This window comes from Pan troglodytes, chromosome 2 (genome assembly GCF_028858775.2).
Source record: "Pan troglodytes isolate AG18354 chromosome 2, NHGRI_mPanTro3-v2.0_pri, whole genome shotgun sequence".
NCBI lineage: Eukaryota > Metazoa > Chordata > Mammalia > Primates > Hominidae > Pan > Pan troglodytes.
The window spans coordinates 143815116-143828194 of NC_086015.1; the positions used below are offsets into that span (position 1 = coordinate 143815116).

Below are 13079 nucleotides of genomic sequence, written 5' to 3' on the forward strand. Positions count from 1 at the left end.
TGTTCTCTCCTTTCCTCAGTAGTGCTGATATTTTTCCTTCACTTCCTCAAACTTCTGAGCCTACAGCTTCTTCACCAGGCAGAAGCTGGGGATTTTGCCTGTGCAGTCAAACGTGGAACCCAGGCTGCTGATGGGGGCTCCAGTAGAAAGAAATGTGATGTCACCCATTAGGTACTAGAGGGAGTGGTTGTCTTCTATAAAGCTGCTGATGCTTTGCAGCCCAGGCTGCCCCTCTTTCCTCACAGTACTCCGCCATGCACCCTAAACCAGGTCTCAAGCACTCGGACACCTCACCCACTGTGCAATAACATGGAAACCTTGTAACCAGCAAAACAAAACACACTATAACAAGTTTTAAAATGAGAGTTATTGAAGTTTAACTTACATACCAAAAGTCAGCCATTTTACGTGTACAATTTGATTAGTTTTGACAAATTGAATATAATCTTTTAACCACCACCACAGTCAAGATATAGAATATTTGCATTACTCCCAAAACATTCCCTTTGGCCTCTATCCCAACTTTCTTTCTTCAGGCAACCACTGATCTGGATCCCATCACTGCACTTCAGCTTTTTCTAGAATATCATACAATGGAAGAATAAAGTATATGGTCTTTTAGGTCTGGCTTTTTCACTCAACATGATGCTTTTAGGATTTATCTGTGTTGTTCCACATATCATTAGGTTGATCCTTTTTATTGCTAAGTAGTATTCCATTGTATGAATGTATCAAAATTTACTTATCCATTCACCTGTTAGTGGACATATAAGTTGTTTCTAGTTTTTGTCTATGTTGAATAAAGTTGCCATGAACGTTTGTATACAAATCTTTATGTGGCATATGTTTTCTTTTCTCTAAGATGAATACACAGAAGTAGAATGGCTGGAAGATAAGGTAAATATATGTTTAACTTTATAAGACAATACCGAATTATTACCTAAAGAGCCTATCCTGCTTTGCTCTTGCGTCAGCAATTTACAAGAGTTCCAGTTATTCCACATTCTGTTTGACATTTGGTATCATTAGTCTTTTTATATCTGGCCATGTTCATGTGTATGTAGTGGTATTTCATTGAGGTACCATTAATTTGGAGTTCCCCTGTGACAAATAATGTTAAGCATCTTTTTATATGCTTATTTGCCATTCATATATCTTCTGTGGTAAAGAGCCTGATCAAATCTTTTGCCTTTTTAAAAATTTCAATGTTTTGATTCTTAATACTGAATTTTGAGAGTTCTTTATATATTCTGGATATAAGTCCTTTATTCAATATACAGTTGGCAAAAATTTTGTCCCAGTCTGAGGCTTGTATTTTCACTGTCTCTTTTTTTTTAACTTTTATTTTAGATTCAGGAGTATATGCAAAAGGTTATATAGGTAAACTCATATCACAGGAGTTTGGCAAACAGATTATTTCATTACTCAGGTTCTAAGCATGGTACCCGATAGTTATTTTTCCCGATCGTCCCTCAAGTAGGCCCCATTTTCTTAAGAGAGTCTTTAAAAGGGCAAAAGATTTGATTTTCATGAAGTTCAATTTATCAAATTTCTTTTATAGTTTCTGCTTTCTGTGTTTTATCTAAGAAATCTTTACTTAAGCCAAGGTCAAAAAACTTGCCTCTATGTTTTCCTATAGAAGTTTTATGGTTTTAGCTTTTATATGAAAGTACTATCTATTTAGGGTTAATTTTTATATATATTGTATAAGGTCAAGATCAAGGTTCAGGACAGAGAAGAGCCAGGCTGAGTGGATACATTCTGTTATAAGTTTCCAAAGTGGGAGCTGAAGAGTGCTCTCCTGGGACACCAACACTCCAGGTCCTGCCTTTACTGCTCTATGTCCACTGCTCTTGGAGTTCCAGGTGACTCTCCCACAGCCTCTGTGACTCTATGACCTGCAGGTATTGGGAGACACATAACTACGAGGCCAGGACCCCCAGAAGCCAGAAAATAGTGTTGCTATCTCTAAGCCAGACCTGACCACCTGCCTTGAGCAAAGGAAAGACCCCTGGAATGTGAAGAGATGCAAAATAGTAGCCAAACACCTAGATGTTAGATTTCTTGCTTTTTAAAAACTGAAAAAGCCAAGATGGCAAACTAGACTCAGCCAGGAAGAGCTTCTGTCACTGACAGACCAGACCATTAAGAAGACTAGCACATTCCGAGCAGATCTTCAAGAGGAAGGCACTGAGAGCAAACAGAGGGAGGACACAGACCCTCGCTGAAGTGAGAGGAATCTGGGAACCCTGCACAGGGTTGCTGAGCACCAGGACTTGTTCCTGGCCCCAAGTAGCTCCTGGGGAAAGAGTTACAACAGGCATGGAGTGAGCCACACTTGCCATGGGCCTCTGGAAATCCTAGATGCAAAAGACCCCACAACCCACAATGACATTTGAGTTGGCATGGAGAGCTGTTTAAAAAGTTGGCAGGACCAGGGATCCAGTCTGTGTAGAGCCCAAAAGGTTTAATGTGGCAGTGGGGGCAGTGGAGCATGGCCAGGAATGCTCATCCACCAAGACTTGCCACGTTCCTCTAGGAGGCTTTGGCCTTTGTTGACTGTCAGACCTGGACAGAACAGGGATATCCTGCCTATGGGAAGGGGTCAGTCTGATCTGAACACTGCCCTGTATGCCAGCCTCTCCCAGGGTCCCTGCCCGGTCACACCTGCTTACAACACAGCCTTGGTTGCCCAATCAGGGCACTTCCCAGCAGCTACCACCATAACTCTGTCACTGGCAGACTCCTCCTAACCATCAGAAAGCTTTTGCAGATGGGCCTTGTCAGCTCACACCCACTCACAGCCTCCCCCCACTGCATTGCTGGCAAATGCATGCAATGTGGGCCTTACCACCTCACCACCATTGGCATACATGTGCAAGCACAAATACCACTGCCACTGCCCTGACAAAGTGCTTTTTATGGCACCCCCGTCAGAGTATTGTTGCCAGTGGACCAGGAACACCTCAGCCCCTCCAATACAGCAGATGCTTAACCTTGAGGTGCCAGAGAATAAAGACACGGGCCTGGTCCCAGCCACTCAGGGTTAGAGCACTCAGCCAAGGAGTGCTGAGCTGAGATTTGGCACCTTGAAATCATCCAGAAGGAAAGCCAGTTGACTAAACCCAACCTATACCACAGTCAAACCCTCAAGGGCATCAAATAATATAAAAGCAGGAAGCCCCAACTAAAGGACAGCAGCTTCAAAAATTAAAGGAATATTAGCCCACAGAGATGAGAAAAACACAGTGCAAGAACTCTGGCAATGCTAAAAGCAAGAGTGTCTCCCACCTCCAGATGACTGCACTAGCTCCCCAGCAATGGTGCTTAACCAGACTGAAATGGTTAAAATGACAGACACAGAATTCAAAATCTGGATGGCAATAAAGATCATCAAATTCAGAAGAAAATTGAAACCCAATCCAAGGCATCTAAGAAATCCAGTAAAATGACTAAAGAGCTGAAAGACAAAATAGCCATTTTAAGAAAGAACCAAATTGATCTGATAGAGCTGAAAAACTCACAATAATAATTTCATAATACAATCAAAAATATTAACAGCAGAATAGATTAAGCTGAGTAAAGACTCTCAGAGCTCAAATACTGATTCCTTGATCAACTCAGTCTGACAAAAATAAAGAAAAAAGAATTTTAAACAATAAGCAGAACCTCCAAGAAATATGAGATTATGTAGAGACGAAACATATGACTCACTGGCATCCCTGAAAGACAGAAAGAGAGAAAAATCAACTTGGAAAACATTCAAGGATACTGTCCATGAAAATTTCCCCAACTTCACTAAAGAGGTTGACATTCAAATTCAGGAAATTCAGAGAACCCCTGCAAGATACTATATAAGATGACCATCACTGAGACACATAGTCATCAGATTCTCCAAGGTCAACATAAAAGAGAAAATATTAAAGACAGCTAGAGAGAAGAGGCAGGTCAACTTCAAAGAGAACCCCATAAGGCTACCAGTGGGCCTTTCCACAGAAACCCCATAAGCCCAAGGAGATTGGGGGCCTATATTCAGCATTAAGGGAACCTCGTAAGGCCACCAGTGGACTCTATAAGCCCAAGGAGATTGAGGGCCTATATTTATCATCCTTAAAGAAAATAAATTCCAAACAAGAATTTTATATCCAGCCAAACTAAGCTTCATAAGCAAAAGAAAAACAAAATCCTTTTAAGACAACCAAATGCTAAGGGAATTTCTTACCACAAAACCTTTACATTACAAGAAGTCTTCAAGGGAGCACTAAATATGGAAACAAAAGACCATTATAGGCCACCACAAAAACAAACTTAAGTACATAGACTATATACACTATAAAGCAACTGCACAATCAAGTCTACATTAAAAACCAGCTAACAACATGACAGGACCAATCCACACATATTAATAGTAACCTTGAACATACACAGGCTAAACATCCCACTAAAAAGGCACAGAGTGGCAAGCTGGATAATGAAGCAATACCCAACAATATGCTATCATCAAGACACCCACCTTATGTGTAATACACACATAGGCTAAAAGTAAAAGGATGGAGAAAGATCTGTCAAACAAATGGAAAACAAAAAACAGCAGGGATTGCTATTCTTATTTTGGACAAAATAGACTTTAAACCAACAATAATCCAAAAGAGTGTCACATCATGATGAAAGGTTCCATTCAACAAGAAGACTTAACTATCCTAAATATATATGCACCCAACACTGGAGCACCCAGATTCATAAAACAAGTTCTTAGAGACCTACAAAGAAACTTGAATCATCACTCAATAATAGTGGAAGACTTCAACACCCCACTGACAGTATTAGAAAAACCACTGAGGCAGAAAAATAACAAATATATTTGGGACCCAAACTCAACTCTTGACCAATTGGACTTTACAGATATCTACAGAACACTCCACCCAAAAACAAGAGAATAGACATTCTTTTCATCAGCATGTTGTGCACATTCTAAAATTAATGACATGCTTGGCCATAAAGCAATTCTCAAAAAATTTAATAAAACCAAAATCATACCAACCACACTCTCAGACCACAGCACGAAAGTAGAAATTAACACCAAGAAGATCTCTCAAAACCATACAATTACATGGACATTAAAATATCTGCTCGCGCAGGACTTTTGGGTAAATAATGAAATTGAGGCAGAAATCAAGAAATTTTTCGAAGCTAACAAAAATAAAGATACATTTCAGAATCTCTGGGACACTGCTAAAGCAGTGTAAAGAGTCAAGTTTATAGTGCTAAACACCCATATCAAAGAGTTTGAATGGTCTCAAATTAACAACTTGACATCACACCTACAGAAACTAGTAAAACAAGAGCAAACCAACCCCAAAGCTAGCAGAAGAAAATAAATAACCAAAATCAGAGCTTAACGGAATGAAACAGACACATGAACAACAAAATGAAACAGATCCATGAAAAGATCAGCGAAACCAAAAGTTGGTCCCTTAAAAGAATAAATAAGATTGAGAGACAACTAGGTAGGCTAATAAAAAATAGAAATAAACATAGTCAGAAATGACAAAGGGAACATTACCACCAACCCCACAAAAAATTTTTAAAAACCCTCAGAGACTATAATAAACACTCCTATGCACACAAACTAGAAAACCTAGAGTAAATGGATAAATTCCTGGAAACATACAACCTCCCAAGGTTGAACAAGGAAGAAACTGAAATCCTGAACAGACCAATAAAAAGTTCCAAGATTAAATCAGTAATAAAAAAACATACCAACCCCAAAGAGCCCTGGACCAGATGGGTCCACAGCTGATTGCTACCGATGTATAAAGAAGAGCTGATAACAATCCTACTGAAACTATTCCAAAAAAATTGAGAAGGAAGGACTCCTCCCTAACTCATTCTAGGAGGCTAGCATTATTCTGATATCAAAATCTGACAGAAACACAATAAAAAAGGAAAACTTCACGCCAATATCTCCAATGAATATAGATTTAAAAATCCTCAACAAAATATTAGCAAGTGAAATCCAGCAGCACATCAAAAAAACCAATTCACCACAAATAAGTAGGCTTTATTCCTGGGATGCAAATTGGTTCAACATATGCAAATCAATAAATGTGATTCATCACATAAACAGAACTAAAAACAAAAACCATGTGATCATCTCAAAAGACAAAAAAGGCTTTCAATAAAATTCAACATCCTTTCATGTTAAAAACCCTGAACAAGCTAGGCATTGAAGAAACATACCTCAAAATAATAATACTTATCTATGACAAACCCATAGCCAACATCATACTGAACAGGCAAAAGTTAGAAGCATTCCTCCTAAGAACCAGAATAAGACAAGATGCCCATTCTCACCACTCCTATTCAACATAGTTCCGGAAGTTCTAGCCAGAGTAATCAGGCAAGAGAAAAAAATAAAAGGCATCTAAACAGGAAGAGAGGAAATCAAACTATCTCTCTTCACAGATGATATGACTGTACACCTAGAAAACCCCATAGTGTCTGCCCAAAGGCTCCTAGAACTGATAAACAACTTCAGCAAAGTTTCAGGATAAAAAAAAAGTACAAAAATCACTAACATTTCTATATACCAATAATGTCCAAGCTGAAAGCCATATCAAGAATCCAATCCCATTCACAATAGCCACAAAAAGAATAAAATACCTAGGAATACAGCCAACCAGGGAGGTAAAAGATCTCTACAACAAGAATTATAAAACACTGCTGAAAAAAATCAGAGACAACACAAATGTAAAAACACTGTATGCTCATGGATAAAAAGAATCAATTTTATTAAAATGGCAATATTACCCAAAGCATTTTACAGATTCAATGTGATTCCTTTCAAACTATCAATGACATTTTTCACTGAATTAGAAAAAAAATTGTAAAATTCATATGGAACCAAAAAAGAGCCCAAATAGCCACAGCAATCCTAAGCAAAAAGAACTAAGGCTGAGGCATCACATTACCTGACTTCAAACTATACCGCAAGGCTATGGTAACCAAAACATCATGGTATTGGTACAAAAACAGACACATAGACCCATGGAATTTGCCTTATCTATCCATCTATCTGCCACCTATCCACCAGCTAGCTAGCTATCCATCCATCCATCTATACATCAATCTATCAACCTATTTCTTTGGCAAGGCTATGGAAATGTCATAGAGAAGATGACCCTGTAATCATTGCCTTTGCTGCCAATGGTATATTTGGGGTAAACAAGAAAAAATATTTCTTCTGCAATGCTATACCCATTCCAGGTATGGCCCTAGATCTGTATTATTGTGGTAAACATGTTTTTTGTCCTCTTCCACATAAGTGTATCCATGCTATGGATACACTTGTCCATTGCTCTGATGACTCTGGAGAGGACATTGCTGGCTGCCCTCACCCTCCAACATCTATCTCTTTCCATCCATTGTGTAGGCACAGGGTCTGAGTGAGATTGATCTACCAACCCCAATCCTGACACTAGCCCCAAAAGTCCTACAGCAGATCCTCCTCCTCAACAGAGTAATTGGTTCAATTAGAACAAAATTCAAGACTTTTGATGGTTTGGAAAAGAGAATCTCTCTTCCTCTGAATGGAATGGTGTATGGATGTGAAGCCCAGGAATGCTCCAACCATTGAACTCTAAGGCAAGCCAGTCTGGGAATGCAACTGACTCAAAATGGCAGAGCAGAAAGAATGCCAGAGAAATGGAGCCAGAGCCCTGGTCAGAATGTGCCTAAAGACTGCACTCTCTACTGCTAGACATTTTAGTCACGTGAGTCATTATTTGTTTTAACCAGTTTGCCTTCTTCTTTTCCATTACAGGTCTTGGGAACTAAATGCATCATTACCATGCTAGCCCCGAAGAGTTAAGGGTAATTGAGGAGTGGTAGGTGGAGACAGTTTATTTTGTGAAAATCCTCTTCCTCATTTACTGAGCCAGCATGTCGCCTAGGCTCCAGGAGCTTTCTTTGCTCATTTGTGATTAGATCAGCTCATAAGGAACCACTTTTTCTTTCTAAACCTGCCTTCCTCTACTTCCAGAATCTCTCTCACATTTGTGACTCAATCTAAAGGCCTTAATCTGGCCATAATTTAGCTGCAGGAACTCTGAGCCATCCACCAAGATCCTTTGTACTCTTAACTTCCGCCAACTGACAGTGCTGAGTGAGGGGGACTGGGAGCTGCACCTCTTCAGTCATAGGCCTGCAGGCCTCTGAGACAGAGGAAATGCCAACAGATCGAGGAATTGGATTAGAAATGCAATTCCAAAGCAAAAATGGAATTGGAGCCGATGGATTGGTGTGTCTATGAAAGAGTTCGGGAAAATCAGTCGCTGCTGACCACAGCAGCCGCAAGGCTCCTGCCCCTAACAGTCTGCTGCCACCATGTCCATGTCTGCTCAGACTCCCCAGACTACTCCATCCACCTTCCAAAGACAGGGTCCTTTCCTGGTCTCGATTTCTCCGCTATCACTTTTCTATTATCACTACATCTAAAGTCCCCATTTCCAGCAGCAGAGGTCTCAATTACTCTACAACCACCACCACATTCCATCCTTAGTAATCCAATGCTTTCTCCTTGGCCTTCTGCCTTTCCTTGTTCTTCTGCCCTCTCTCGAGTCCTCTTGCCCCACCCCTCTGCCTTTCTAAATTCTACCTGTTCTCCATGACACTGCTTCTAAGTAGAAAATGTTTCAAAGAAAAGGCATGAGCTTTGAAATCTGGTTGATCTAAGTTTAAATTCTACCTAGGATGATTGTGAGTGATGGAAACAGGCTAAATTTGTCTGGATCAAGGATACCAAAATTCAGAATCCACTTCTGCACAGTCACCTCTTCCATTTCCCTTTCCTCCTCTATAGTGTCATGTATGCCAGGAACATATCCTATGTGTTACCATGAAGAAAACTGTGGCCTCAATTCCACTCTAGCCCCCAGTAAGCTAGGATAAACTACGTAGAGGGCTTCTTTTACCTGAGAGGCAGCTATAACCAAAGTCATCTATAAGTCTTCCTTTCTAAAGTTCACCTCTTCAAAGAGGAGGAAAGGTAATTCCAAGGAAAAGCACCCAAAACATAAAAGGAAAGGATTTTGAACACCAAAAACAGAGCTCCCCTTTTCCACCTACCACTCAGGCATTTTTTGATTGAGGCAATTTTGGGGCAAAAGTTGTCTTGAACTTTGTGTGTAAGCACATAGGACATGAGAAAGGGGGAAAAGAAAGATGAAACTCAATTGGTTCATTGGGCCTTACAGCTTTGGATCAGAAAGACCATTAGCCTCTTCTGCTTCTTATTTCATCCTTGGCCATTTAAGTCCCTCCTCAAGCTTGTCCCTTAGGAGACCTCAGGACCATCAGAATAACCACTGGCCTTTTGGCATATAATCCTTTCAAAGAGTAATACATCATGTTAATTTAACTTATGTAAGCAAAATAAATAGCACAAACCTTTCAACCCAGTGATTTTACCACCCAAATCTCCAAGGGACAAGCCATCTCAGAGTTTACAGGACTATCTCTATTCTCTGGGAGCTTACCACAGTTTTGTCCTTAATGAATTTGCTCAAATACTTTTGTTAGCAGTGAGACTCTGCATTCACTGGAATAGAAGTTTCCCTGGAAGGTCTTGAATTCTATGGCTTCTACTTATCTATAACCATTTCTCCACTGCCTTGACTTTAATCTATGCAGCATGGCTGTCTCTCCCAACACTATCAGATCACTGTCCTGGCACAAGTTTACTGTTCTGTATTTGCCGTAAAATATGTCTACTAATAATTAATATTTCAAGATTAATAATTTTGCTTGCTTTCCTAAAAATGTTAAGAGCTTTTTGAGGAATCATTTGGCTAACCCAAGTCTGTTAGTAAACATTGCTCAAAGAAATTTGTGCTGAGGTCTCTTTTTCATTCTGTAAGTTTTGCTCTACAAGCAAAGGCATTCCAATGTCTTTGAAGCTACGGGTGTTTCTCGTAGAGTTTCAGTGATAAAGGTAGAATCCCTCCCTCTAAAACTATTAGTAAAGTGCTTACTCAGTATTTCATTCCTTCATTTCCTCTTACCTCCTTCCTCAGGTCAGCTGCTCAGATTCAGATGGAACATAAGCAATAATGTTTTTCCAAGGTTTCTCTTCCTTTTTGTCAGTGGACTCACTTGACATTTTGTTGGCAGCCTTCAGAGCACTTCATGCTTCTCTGCAAGATGTTAAAAGCAATTTAGAGGTACTCAGCACATATAATAAATAAGTTTTCAAAACAATGTCTCTCAAAATTGTCAACAGTATCCAGACTGGGTAAAACACTTTTTTCTCTGTTGGTTTTTCCTGGGAGATGTTACCAAATAATTTTAAAGACTATCAAGACTGAGATAGCAGTTCTGTGACCATAAATCACTGACTTTCTGTGACAAACTTACATTGCCCAAAAAATATGTTCCAGAAATGACAACACACTGGCATCATATTACTTCTTCCAATCTGGCTTTACGTCCAGAAGTTCAAAAATTCTTGATCAGAGTAGGTGTGATGGATATCTGTAGCTTTGGCCTCCCATCATCCCTTTGCCAGTGTGCTGGTGTCTTATCCCAGTCTTTCTCTGGGGAACCACCCTGTCTCATATTCAATCCATGTAATCTGAATGAGTTAAAGCCATGCCCAGCTGTAAGGGTAAACATGTAATTTGAGTCTAAGCCAATCAGCACACCACATTTTTCTAGCCACAGTGATTGGCTTAAAGATGCTCACATGACCCAATCAGAGTCAATAAGATATTGCTGAGACTTCTGGGAGAGAGACAGGTTCTTCATTTCTGGATTTAAACCTTAAGGACAAAGTGTGAGTCTGTTGCCACTATTATGTTACCACATAGAACCTGATACTGCAGCCAATATAGTAATGATGAGAACTGAGTCTTGAGACTATTTGAATCCTTAGAACCAGTTGCACCTGAAACCATCTATGCTCTTGGATTTTCAGTTAAATGAGCCAAAAACTCCTTTTCCCCCCTGCTTAAGCAAGTCTTCATTAGGTATTCTTTTACTTCAAAATAAAAAATCATGAACGCCCACCATATACCCTGATTTTGGTTTGAAAAATATAGTCAGCAAAGGCAAAAGTATAAACTGAATGATGTAATAAAGAACCTCTATTTTTACATTTCTTAAAGTAGCTAACACACCCTGGGCACAATCCAGCTTTCCAAGATGGTATGTATGTGTTTGATTGAATAAATAAATACAGATGGAAAGTTAAGAATAATTCATGCCAAGTGTTAGGGAATCCCTGAGTTTCAAAGCAATACTCATTGGAATTGGAAACTCTAGGGTGGATATGAAACTGTTGATCAATGTTGAATGAGCAGAGCTCACTAAATACTGAGCCACAGAATAAAACGCCTGTGAGCAAGATAGCTCTCACTGACCAGGCTCTTGGCAAGACCACCTATCTTCCTGAAACAGGGAATAGACAAAGCCTGAGGGAAAGCCCTTTCTTCCCAGCCCCAACTGCAAATGTACTCCTGGAGGACTGAACAACCAGATTCAGGGCCTCAGAGGGCTCCCACCACAAAGAGGTCTAAAGATGTAGGCTGAGAGGGCAGTGCAAATTCAGAAAAGAACACCCACACAGAGCCCAAGGTCCATCACAGCCTCTTCCTGACACTAGTAAGTTAAGCATGCCCACAACTCTGAAAATCTTTTTAGACAAGGAAGGCTCAGAACTCCAAGATAAAGGGTCCTCACAAGACCTGGAAATAAAATATGAACCAAAACATAAGCAAGAATGGCTTTAGAAAAGTGTAAATGGTGAAAAATTTTGTTCTCATCCATTGCAGTCTATGATTCCAATCAGCACCTTCCTCCAGAGGGCCAGGTCTTCCATCACTTCAGTCATAAAGGAAATGGGTTGGAGACTCCTTCCTTGTACAAAGAATTTGGGAATTAGTGTGAGAAAAGGGACACAAAGAATAGAAATCCAAAGAAAAAGAGGGATGCTCAGAACAAGGCCAGATTTTAACTCAGACTCACAACTTTCAGCTCAAGTGGTGAAATTTACCAGACATTGACAAGGCAACTCTGAAATCTCCCTCTCTGAACAAAGAATGGAATTCCATTGCTGTAGTTGTATTCTTTTAGCTTCTAACTTACATCATTAAAATACAGATCTCTTTGGAGAGAAAGTATCTTAGACTATTGTCAGTCATTTGCTCCTCTGTATAAAAGCTTTGTCACTAGAGAAGGGTATGATAGCTAGACATATAAATACATAAAGAGGGCGAGGAAATGGAATGTGACTGAAAGGAAAATGTATTTGGGCAAGTGACACACTAGACAGAAGAATACAGACTTTAGGTTTAGAAAGACCTGGATTCAAGTCCGACCCCACCACCTATTAACTCTTATCTTGGGCTAAGTACATCACTTCTTTGAAACTCAACTACTTTCTCTGTGAAGAGTGAATATTAATAACAGTCTCCATGACTCTGATTATATTATCCTGTCTGTCTTGTATACCACATATACCTTGTCATTTGCTTGGCTAACTCCTATTCAGGCCATAGGCCACCTCATTTCACCTCCTCAGGAAGACTGAAATGGGGAGGTGTTCCTTGTCTGAGTCCCACAGCATCTACCTACATAGAGCAGAATTCGCATCAATTGTAACTCTTATTTTTCTGTACTATGAATTTACACTCTGATTGTCTCCAATAAAGCAAGAGGACTTTAAGACTCAGTGTCTGTATTTTATTCATGAGTGCATCCCCAGTGCTTAGAAAACTTGAAAAGATAAAGAAGAGGGATCTCAAGGGCTCACCTAGGAGATATAGAAACACGGGGCTTAGGAGAGCCAGGAAGAAGAAAGTGAACCCTGCAGGAGGCTGTTCTTCTACTACAAGAGGAAATAATGCAGACAGGGCTGAGAGAGAGATGGGCAGCTACATCACTTCTATTGTCCCCAAACCAACTTTCTAACCTAGAGTAGAAATCTGAATGGAGATAAGATAAGAGTTGTGACACTGTTATTAGACAAAGTTGAATTCAAGGTCAAAAGCACTGCATAGGGACAGAAGCAGTCACTTAGTAAT

General features: G+C 39.9%; 1 long non-coding RNA gene across 2 annotated transcripts in view; it reads right to left on the minus strand.

Annotated features, from left to right (window-relative positions):
- The window catches only part of LOC134809604 (uncharacterized), a 93493-nt gene that overhangs the window by 17449 nt on the left and 62965 nt on the right, over positions 1 to 13079 (minus strand). For both annotated transcript variants that reach the window (XR_010155809.1, XR_010155810.1), the window contains one exon: positions 10062 to 10193. This is a non-coding gene — a long non-coding RNA (uncharacterized LOC134809604). The remainder of the gene's footprint in view (positions 1 to 10061; positions 10194 to 13079) is intronic.